The following is a 10421-nucleotide window of genomic DNA, read 5'->3' on the forward strand; positions in this document are numbered from 1 at the left end:
GCATGTTCACAACCAGAGCCCACCCAACCAGGAGGCAGTGAAGAAGACGTACCTGCTGCCGCGAACAGGAGTGAGGACAGTAATGAAGAAAGTGAAGTTGATGATCCTGATGCGGAGAGATTAACCTATGACTTCCAGGAACAGTTTGAAAGATTGTCTGCTGAGACTCTGCCGCACCAAACAACAACGAAAGCAGAAGCACTCTTGTTGGTTTTAGCTTATGTTGTAAATGGAGGTCTAACATGGGCACAAGTAAGAGGTCTGCTGATTTTAATTAATGCTTTTTTTGGGTCAGAAGTTGTACCAGGCACCACTTATTTCTTCAGGAAGCTGTGGAAAAATCAAAAGGAAGCACTGAAGCTACACTTTTTTTGTTCGGCATGCTATGATTACCTAGGGACTTTGTTGAGCCTTGGAAAAAAAACAGCTGTTAAATGTAAGTCATGTGGCGTCCAAAAGATAGTGCAGACTTTAATCAACACTGGAAGTTTTTTTTTATGTTTGACTTGAAAGAGCAAATCCTTGACTTAGCGAAGCAAACAAGTGGGCCTCTTTTTGGAAATCTCCAGCAAATAGCGACAAGATGTCACAAACCAGGAACTTATGCCGACATCACGGATGGTGACCTGTACAGGAGCACAAGAAACCACTTGAACATGACTTGGTCTGATCTCACACTCACTTTCAGCAAGAATGGGGCACCAGTGTTTGAATCTAGCAAGTCTTCAATATGGCGATCCATATTTTGTAATTAACGAACTTCCATTTCAACTGAAATGGCAGAATGTGACCATTTCAGCCTTATGGTTTTCAAAAACTCACCCCCAATGCACCTTTTTATGAAGTGATTTGTTGAAGAGGTTTGCAGTATTGGGAAGCTGACATGGTACCATGCTGGGACAGCTGTAAAGTCTGCAGTTCATGCTGTCACCTGCTATGTGGACTCCCCAGCCAGAGCGGCCCTATTAAACATGAAACAATTCAACGGGTATTTTGGCTGCAGTTGGTGTTGGGAAAAAGGCACAACTATTGACGATGAGTGTGGCTCGTATTTTTTTTTCATCAAAAACATTTCTTTTGTAATAAATATAGTTTTTAAATGTGCCTGAGCAGCTGATGTGGCTAAGCAGTGTTCAAGGCTGAACACTCAGTTCAAACTAATGCCTGCTGCTTTATAGGGGGAGAGGCGCGTTGTGGTGTTGGGCTAGCCTTTGCTTTCTGTCTGATCTTGTCAACATAACTTGCTTGAAATATGCTTGGGAAGCGTGCCCATGTGTACCTGTTTCTAATTCTTTCTTCAATTGTTTTTTTTATCAAAAATTTCCACTTTGGGCCCTATTGTTCGCTTCAGATCGGTTTGAGTCTGTCAATGCCAAGCAGGTGCCGGGTATCGCTCGTTCTACTTCATTTTTTATTTTGTTTTGGCTGGAGCCACTATTTTAGGGACGAGTCACTGCAGGGACCCATTGGGAAGAAATATGGAAAATTCAATCAAGAAGTAAAAATAACTTGCAATCTTTCGTAATTTGCAATATAAGCAGTGTTAAAATATGCTGGGCTTACTGAAGCACTGCATTCTTTTGTTTGGCAAATGCCAGAAGTAGTCTTGAGAGATAAGAATACACCAACACTGAAGCACAGTTAACAAGAACCTGCAAAAGATAGGAGTCATTTGTGTCAATGATGGCGTGGTGTGGATTCTTGGACTCGGTCAAATTTCTAACACATACCAGGTCGGACTAAGTGAAACTAGAGTTACCCATAGGGCACTGCACATTATACTGCATGGTTTGGTTGCTAGCCTATTAGCTGCTCAGGTAACTGCTTCATGGATTGGGAATTTGTCTAAACAATCATGATGGCAAATGGTTTTGTAGACCTGCTCAGCTTGCCTCGAACAAGTGTGGATACGCAGCTCGATGGCAGGTGTAGAGCATCCTTTTGGCCAAAATGGCGTCATTCAAGTAGGAACTTAATCATTGCTAAGTTTGTGCCAATAGCATGCATGATATGATACTGTTGATTGGAAATAAAACCATAACTACAGCGCAAACGACAGGACAGAGATGAAGAAGGGACACCACACAGCGCTGTGTGGTGTCCCTTCTTCATCTCTGTCCTGTCGTTTGCGCTGTAGTTATGGATCATCAAAAACACCAACTCGCCCAACAAATGCTTTTGTGGAAATAAAACACAGTGTAGGCTTTTCATCTTGATGCGATGACTAGAAATATAATATAATGGCATTCTGTCCTTAAAGCACTTTTTGATTCGGAAATTGTTACCAATTAATGCTGCCCAATGTTGCTACGGTAGTTGCCAGAAAAACCATTATATCTCAAGTACAATGAGCAGAGTGAAATAGATTGATAGCAACCTGCTCATGTAGACTCTGTGCTTGGACAGAGCTAAAGCTCTGGCTGGATAAGTGAAGCATGGTGCCTGTTGCAAATTTTACAGGTGAAGTCTAAGCAAACGTTTATATCTGGTGAATGTAGATGCAACCTGCCGTGGGAAATATGTGTGCTCAGAAAAAAAGAAAAGATAGCAAGTCGAATGAAAAATCGAACATGAAGGACAGCGTTGTATTTATTGTGACTTTCAATGGGAATTATCCGTGGATTTTTTTGTTAATGAAAATTGGTTTTTATGAAGCCACCATTTTAAACATTGCATACTATTATATGTGCAGCAAAAAAAGGAGTTAATTTCCATCCAATTTTTTACTACAATTTTTAAAGAGCCTGTTAACAGGTGTTTTAGAGAGAAGCCTTTTTACCCAATGTTGAGCAGCAAGCAGCTCACCGATATTTATAATCCGTTGCAGTTGTAACAACTTACCAGGCTTCAGAAGAGAACAGTGTAACTCTCATTACATGGTGGATTATCGCCATCATGTATAACTGCTTGCCATGATAGCAGGTTGATTGGGAAGGCAGGATCCCCAGTTTTTTTTTATTGAAGTGTCTAAAGATACATTCGAGCTACCCGGCCGATTCTCATTGAAGGTACGGGGAACTTCACTGCAAGTGCATGGCTAAGTCACATCTAACGCATGTCTGCATTCTGGTTGCTATCCTCACAAGTAGCTCAACCACTAAGCTTTCACAACTTTCGAGGAGGTGCAAAGAGAAGTTCACTCATGCTGACATCTTGGCATTCCCATAGTGATTCAGATGGCCCTCTTCACTCCTGATTGTGCACAGCAAGCACCGCTGTCATTCGCACATATTGCATGCAAAACTGTGGCAGGCAACGAGACGTCAGCAGAGATACACATATTAAGGCGGAAGCCTTTAATGTCTCATCGTTGTAAGCAGCAGTTGTCGACAGAAAATGTCACGCTTTTCAATTGGTGGAAACGGTCGTGACGTCACAGTGCGCGAATTTCAAACGGGGCCAATTGTACTTTGGCTAGTAACCATGCAACCAATTGAAGAGATCCTATAGTGATGCTCCAAGTGGGATTGAGCTTAGTTAATTGCTTAATTACCCAATTAGCCTAATTAGCTTTACTAGTCAGGCCATATAAATAAATAAAACCGATTAAGAAATTGGTCGAGCTCAGGAATCGAACCCCGGTCTTCGGCGTGAGAGACGAGCATGCTATCCACTCCGCCATGCCAGCTCGATGGTTTGGAATGAACAAAGGCGCGTCTGGTGAATACGGTGTCTTCACTCACTCTCCTCCTCCTCCATTCTCTTCCGGCGAGGTTTAGGTGTCCACCGACAAATGAGAGATACATTTCCTTTCCTCAAAAACCAATTTACCGACGAGCGAGGCGTAGAACCGAATGGGCGATGGCGTTCTATGGACTCCTTGGCAGCGTTGCAAGACGCTGTCGCGTTCCACTCTTAGGGGCGAAGCTTAACATCTTAAACGCACATCAGTGACCACACTGGAGGTCAAAAAAGTGCCCCCTGCATTTTGTGAGACAGTTACTGCGTAATTTCCTTTCCTCAAATACAATTTTCATTTTCTTTATTACAGCTCCTCTCTATCTATCTTCTTTCACTCCCACTTCCTCCCTTCCTCTACGGTGCGGTTCAGGTGTCCACCGAGATGACAGAGAGTTACTGCGCCATTTCCTTTCCCCAAAAAGCGTTGCGTTCAAAGGGCAAGGCATCGCGCCGAACGGGTGGTGGTGTTCCGTGGACTCCCTGGCAGCGCTACAACGTGCTGTCGCGTTCCACTCCTAAAGGCGAAGCTTAAGCGTCATTAATTAGCAGTTAATTAGTATTCAGGCATTTATCAGTGAATAACCATTAATTAGTGATTTGTCATCACTTAGTAATTAGTAATCAAATATATGTGACACCACCAGTGCCACAGAAACAGCGATGGTGGTGCGGAAAACGCTTCCGCCTCTACCCACTTTAGACAGTCAAAGTGCCCCCTGAATTTTTGCCTCGCTGCTTTTGCTTCTTACTTAATAAACAATTAGTAAACTAGAATTAAAAGAACAATGCACACAAGGGTGCAGTTTCAACTATTTATTATGCCGTAAACTGATGTAGTGAAAGAAAAATGTATTCCAAGCTGCCTAAGCAGCCACCGTAATGACAAATGTGAATATGTTTTTGTCCAGGAACAGTGAAGTTTCCCTGTCATGGTCAGGTGGCTGCTGAGAGGACGCATGCAGGTGTGCTTAATGCGATGCTTCGGTCAACGCTGGAGAAGACTGCAATCTTTGGCATGAAAGGCCCGTCTTGTCTTATGAAGCTCAAGGGTCTGGACCTTGTCTGGGGACTACCACCAGACTACATGCATTGTGTGCTGGAGGGTGTGACCAAGCAGCTGACTGAGCTGTGGCTTTCAGCCACGGGATCGGCCTTCTATATTGGCAGGCACATTAACATCTTGGATCCGAGGCTACGGTGCATAAAACCTCCAATCACATTTGCAAGGATGCCACGGCCACTTTCAGAACGTGCATTCTGGAAGGCCACAGAGTGACGGTACTGGCTACTATTTCATAGCTTGCCATGTCTTTCAGGGTTTCTTGTGCATACATATGTGTCCCATTTTGCCCTTCTTGTGAAAGCAGTTTTCTTGCTATTGAAGGATGTGGTCAATGAAAGTGATATTAGTGATGCAGAAAACCTACTCTTCCAATTTGCTACACAAGTCACAAAACTCTATGGAGAGGCAGCAGCAACGTTTAACTTTCATCAGCTGCTTCACTTACCAAAGGCAACACGGATGTTCGGTCCACTTTGGGGCATTTCAACATTCCCCTTTGAGGATTCTAATGGCCGAGCCTTGAAGCTTGTTTCGGCTGCAAAATCTGTGCCAATGCAGGTGGCAGAAAGGTGCATCATGCATCAAACATGGATTTTTAAGTAGAGTGTTACAACTTTCAGCCCGCCTTGCAGCTGCTAAATGTGATCTAGAATCCAAGAGCAAAAGGTGGTTTCAAACGTGTGTTCTTGGAGCTGCTCAGCCAATTCGAGAATTGCCGCAGAGTCTTGAAAAACTCTTCATGGAGAGATTTGCTTGCGTACCTAGCATTTCCAAGTATTTTCGTGCAGAGGTGGGCAGCATCATCATTCATGCCGCAGACTATGTTGTACCTAAGAAGAGCTGTACATGTTATGTAAAGATGAAGGACGGCACCTACTCATATATACTTGGTATTTATGTGGCTCAGAATTCCATTTATTTTCACTGCCAACAAATGCGCATCGTGTCAAATGTGTCCCATTATGTGCCCCATATTGTGCCTTGTGTGCATCCACCGCTGTCAGAAAACCACCATTTGTTTTCTACTGAAGATGTTCTTGCACAGTGTGGTTTTATAAACATAGATAACGTTTCATATTTGTGTGAGGTCGGAAATGAGCAAGAACGATGCTAGATGCTTTCATGGCAAATTTAGCTGTGTGCCAGTGAGTCATGAAAAATTTTGTTTGCTTTATTTGATCCTCAGACAGTGTCTAACAGGAGGCCAATGCTAAATGATAAACATCGGACAAGGCCTTGGTCCCTTGTACAAATTTGTACATCAGTGAACAACTCGGCCATTTTATTCACATTTTGAGCATTGAAATTCTTTTTTATTTTTGGTTGTAGAGTCCAGTGGAGTTTAATTGACGACTGAAAGAGATGTTGCTTTTTGCACTGCGGAATTAAGCTTATTGTGATAAGAAACTATATTGGCCAAACGCGCGAAAGCCCATCTATTTTTATTGTTCTGTCCTTTTATTCTTGACTCAGGAGAAAGCTACCTCCATGTCAGCCGTCGTCACACCGTGATGTGAAAATTTAATGAGCTAGTTTGCAACTTTGAGCCTGCAGTTATGTCCATTTTTAAAGTTCTGAGGCTGCCATTTGTTTCTTAGTGTATCCAAAATACAAATGCAGATTATTTATGAGGAAAGCAGTGGTACTTTTGTCAACAAATAGTATTTAAACATGACGTTTGAAACATGAACAGCGAAATGAGAAGATCTTAGCAAGGGAAATCTCAATACTAGCACATCTGAATTTCACTTAGAAAGTGCAAAGATTGTGTTTCAGAAGTGGTAATCAACCTTGTTTGTACATTGTCTCTCAGAGCTGATACGTTTGCATTCTTGTCTCTGCAGTTCAGTGTTGTTCACGTTTGATTACTTACTGATTGTACACTGTCCTACACTAAACATCTGAACTGTGTCATAAGAGAAACGGTGAAGCAGGCAGTGAAACAAGGAAGAAAGAAAGGGACAACATAGTGGAGGGCTTTTGAATAATTTGGTCATTTAGGGTTCTTTAACGTCCACTGCCAATGCGCAGCACACGTGTTTTCACATTTGAGTGGCAGTGAGATGTGACCAGAGGAACTAGGATTTGATCCTGCAACCTTGTGCTCTACAACTGTATGCCACAGCAAATCAGCCACTGTGGGAGGTATCTTTGCCTGACTTTTGCCTCACCAAGCCATAAAATGTGACTCCTTTCATTTCAGTCAGTCAGGCAACCCGTATTATATCAACAGAGTTCAGTCTGTTTACCATCCTGTGATTTTCAGTCTTGTGTACCTTTTTAGAAAATCGTTGACCAAACGCTATCATATGATTCCTTGTTTTATATAAGCCTTTGGGAATTTAGCATTATTTGTGTGCTGAATAAACAAGCTTTCTACCATGTTATGTCGTACGTCACATTTTCATTGCAGCAAAACCATAGTTTGTAATGATTTGTTTGAAATTGTAAGTCCTTAATATGCTTGAGTATACAGTTCTCACTTGATTTTCCTGCTTTTGTGTTGCCCACAGAAAGGTGTTCATTTTTTTATTTGCTGTGCATCCTTTTTTTTCTTGGCTATCTTAATGATGAACAATTCCCGATTTGATTTTTCAAGCAAAAGAGGGGCTTAGCGATCTGGTATCTTTTTGATACATATAAGCCTTCTGCAGCAAAATGCATTTTGCAGCACTGGTCTTGTGCGCAAGCAAGTTAAGGCATCTTACAGAATGAAAATTTTCATCAAACTTCCAATCCTGAAGTGAACAGTGCATAGTTGTGGCAAACTTGTGTTGTTTTCTTGTTTTGGGGGCCACATCAGTACAGGGAAGTTCCTTGTTGGCTGTTTTGGGCTGCGCCGTGTGGGTCGTTAAGTATCCCTGGCCTTCCAAATCTCTAGTTGTTAAGAGGAACTTCCTCCCCTTCCAAAAGTTGGGACTTCTATGTATGCTACAAGAGCCCAATGGTTTTGAAGCAAACCTCTCAGGGTTCCAAAATTTGACAAAGGCTGTTTGCATATACCACACATATCTCTCATGAGATGCATAATTGCTAATTTTCCCCTAAGGGCGCCTGTAGTAGGATTAAAGTCAATAACGTAGCTTTTTCCTCGTCAAAGGACCCCCTTTCAGGCAATGCTGTCTGCAGATTCTCATTTATTTATTTATTTATCATCATACCCACAGCGCCATTGGCTGGCATTACAGTGGGGGGGTAGAAGAAAAAGTACACAAATGCCACCGCGTGCAGGTGGTTACAAAAAAAAAGATAACAATGAGATAGAAAGAACACGGAATTATACACAAAAAAATGTCACAGCATGGAAGAAAATGAATCATTTGATAATATGGACACTACTTCCTCAGGCAGCTTGTTCCATTCCGAAACCGTTTTGGGGAAAAAAGACATTTTAAAAAGGTCAGTCCGGCACCTGTATTATTTAACTTTAAGTGAATGATCTCTACGTAAAGACACGTAATCAGGGTTGGCTATATATTTGGTTCTGTCTATTCCAGTTCTAGAATGAAATATATTATGAAATAATTTTAAACGCAGTACTTTCCTACGTTTTTGAAGTGAGTCCCAACCCAAAGATTTTTTCGCGCTCGTTACACTAAAATATCGCCCATAGTTATTGAAAACAAAACGAACAGCCAAATTCTGAACTCTTTCTAGCTTTTGAACGTCAAGCAAGGTTTTCGGATCCCAGACTGTGCAAGCATACTCAAGTATGCTTCTAACGTTTGTATTATACAGCAGTTCTTTAGTCTTTAAAGGGAAACGTTTAGCGTTACGTCGCAGGAAACCTAAAACACGACAGGCTTTGGCAGTAACGAAATGCACGTGACGATGCCAAGACATTGAACTTGTTAAATATACACCAAGATATTTAAATTCCAACACTGAAAGCAGTCTGCTATTATTTATGTTATAAGTGAAAATATGGGGAACCTTCTTTTTAGTGAAACACATATGTACAGATTTTTGTAAGTTAATATGCATTCCCCAGTTCTCACACCACTGGGCCACTTTACACAAATCCTGTTGTAATGCATCGCAGTCACTTTGATCGTTAATAATTCTATACAATACACAATCGTCCGCAAAAAGACGCATGTATGAAGAAATACCTGAAAAGATGTCATTCATGTAAATTATGAACAGTAATGGGCCCAAGACGGATCCCTGAGGCACCCCTGATGTTACAGCCACCTCATGCGATTGTTTCCCGTTGACAACAACACATTGACGCCTAACGCTCAAATATTCCTTTATCCACCTAATAACGTTCTCATTTATGTTGTACCAGTATAATTTTTGTATTAATAAGGCATGTGATACAACGTCAAAGGCCTTCCTAAAATCTAGAAAAATACAGTCAACAGAATATCCCTTATCTAAAGCACTTGACAGGTCATGTACAAATTCGGTAAGCTGGGTGACACACGAGTAACCACTGCGAAAGCCATGTTGATTAGTATTTAATAATGAATGTATACTAAGATGATTCATAATACTAGTATAAAACACATGCTCGAAAACTTTGCATAATACACTGGTCAAGGACACTGGTCGATAATTTGAAACAACATTCCTAGGTCCCGATTTATGTATAGGTACAACATTAGCAAGCTTCCATTCATCAGGCAAGGAGCCTTCCTGTAATGACTTTGTGAAAAGAATTTGAAGGTACCTTGACAACGCCCTGCTAGCATGACAATGCAGGGAGTGGGACATGGAAGGGGATTATTCCCCCCTTCCAAGGTCAAGGGTAGTCCCCTCTCCGCATTGTCGCCCTCCTCCCTCCATTGTCACTCTAGCAGGGTCATGAAAATCGGAGAAAGCCAACGGCTGGAGGGGGTCCTTTGAGGGATAAACGTTGCTGTGTTCTTGAGCTGATAATGCAATCCAGTATTTCGCCAATGACACTGTCTTGCTAAGTCACTCAGGAGATGAGCTGCAAAGCATGATCAATGAGTTATACAAGCAGAACGGTAGGCCTGAACATGCAGAAAACCAAAGTAATGCAGAGCAGTCTCGCAAGGGAAGAAGAGCAGTTCACAATTGCTAGTGAGGCGCTAGAACTGGTAAGGAAATGCGTCTACTTAGGGCAGGTAGTGGCTGCTGATCCGGATCATGAGAGGGAAATAACTAAAAGAATAAGAATGGGGTGGAGCACATCTGGCAGGTTCTCTCGGATCATGAATGGCAGTTTACCAGTATCTCTCAAGATCAAAGTATGCAACAGCTGTATCTTACCAGCACCCACTTACGGGGCAGAAGCGTGGAGGCTAACGAAAAGGGTTCAGCTTAAGGACAATGTAGCGAGCTATCGAAAAAAAAATGACAGGTGTAACGTTAACAGACCGGAAGCGGGCAAAATGGGTGAGAAATTAAGCGGGTGTTAATGATGTCCTAGGCGAAATCAAGAGAAAGAAATGGGCTTGGGTTGGGCATATAATGTGAAGGCAAGATAACCGGTGGTCCTTAAGGGTAATGGAGTGGATTCCAAGAGAAGGCAAGCATAGCAGGGGGTGGCAGAAAGTTAGGTGGGCGAATGAGATCAAGAAGTTTGCAGGGATATGGTGGCCGGAACTGGCAAAGGACAGGGTTAATTAGAGAAACATGGAAGAGGCCTTTGTCTTGCAGGAGGTGTAGTCAGGTTGATGGTACTGATGAAGATGACTGAGCCCGA

General features: G+C 42.2%; 1 pseudogene; it reads left to right on the forward strand.

Moving 5' to 3' along the window:
* Window positions 1–4657: 4657 nt before the first annotated feature.
* Window positions 4658–5858, forward strand: LOC149326697 (uncharacterized; annotated as a pseudogene).
* The last annotated feature ends 4563 nt before the right edge of the window (window positions 5859–10421 follow it).

The sequence above is a fragment of the Amblyomma mixtum genome, chromosome 10 (assembly GCF_055824585.1).
Source record: "Amblyomma mixtum isolate Tamu chromosome 10, ASM5582458v1, whole genome shotgun sequence".
NCBI lineage: Eukaryota > Metazoa > Arthropoda > Arachnida > Ixodida > Ixodidae > Amblyomma > Amblyomma mixtum.